The sequence below is a fragment of the Oratosquilla oratoria genome, chromosome 34 (genome assembly GCF_046742065.1).
Source record: "Oratosquilla oratoria isolate Oo_2021 chromosome 34, ASM4674206v1, whole genome shotgun sequence".
Taxonomy (NCBI): domain Eukaryota; kingdom Metazoa; phylum Arthropoda; class Malacostraca; order Stomatopoda; family Squillidae; genus Oratosquilla; species Oratosquilla oratoria.
Genome location: NC_134810.1, coordinates 44,280,339 through 44,281,477, shown reverse-complemented (window position 1 = coordinate 44,281,477; position 1,139 = coordinate 44,280,339).

Here is a 1,139-nt window from a genome sequence, read left to right as displayed (position 1 = left end):
ACTGCAGTGTACTAAACATTTTCCCCTGTAGAAGCCTCCCTGCGTATTCGGTAGAAGAGATCAACAGCTGAGCGTGATGCATCCATGGTGTGTCGCGCATGGTGCACAGTGTCGACCACTCCTACTTTTGACACATTTCAAGCGAGAAGAGAAACGATAACTGTTACTGTGTGTGAGAACACCAGACATCTCCTTCACACCTCTCGCTTTTCCGCCCTGGAATACCGGTTGATTTCATGAGTGAGTGACGCTCAAGCAGCCTGTTCTGTCAGAAGACTCGTTGTTGTCGTCAGCCACAAGAAGGAAGTAGTAAGCGAGCAGGGAATGGGATCCCAAGGCAGTTCACTTCCAATCTTTGCCAACTTTACAACTCCATATTACTTGGGATGGCCATGACCTTCACAAGCCAGCGAGTATACTAAACTGCATCTTTCCCACTGTGATTTCACCTTACTATTATATATAATATACATGCCCCCCCCCCGACCTTACTGTCGCGATGCTGGACTTAGCTGTCGTCTGTCTACCTGGACAATAGAACAACAGTAGCATACTTCCCAACTACTTCTTTTCCAGGCACGACTTCTCTCGTGGACGTTGTTCCTCGCTTTTCCTTGGATGCTGCATCCTTGTTGGACTCAACACTTGATCATCCTGCTCCAGTTTGTGCAATTACTGAATGTAATATGGACTCCCATCTCTGTTAATTTCATGCCGTGTCTCCCTAGTTAATTGCCTCGTTACTAAGACAAGGCACATACCACTACCATACTGTAAAATTAATTGAAGAATGAGTTACAATAAATTTATTAGAACATAGGCTTTCTGTGTACATTTTGATTTTGAGTGAAATTATGAGAATAATGGAAATAACTTACATTTTTATTGCGACGGCCGGGGAGAGGGGGGGGGGGCATAGTCACACATGCCCACGCCGTCTGGAGACGAAAAACTATGGGTGGATGGCGGTTCAAGTTCCACTAGTGTCAACTCGTGACGACAGTAAATGCATAACCCGGTCCTCCTCAGCCTCCAAGCTGCTCCTTTAGATGCATCCATGCATAGCCAACCCACAAAGCCGATAACGGCTTAAAATTGAACTAATAATAGAACATCAACTAAATGTAATTTATGTACTT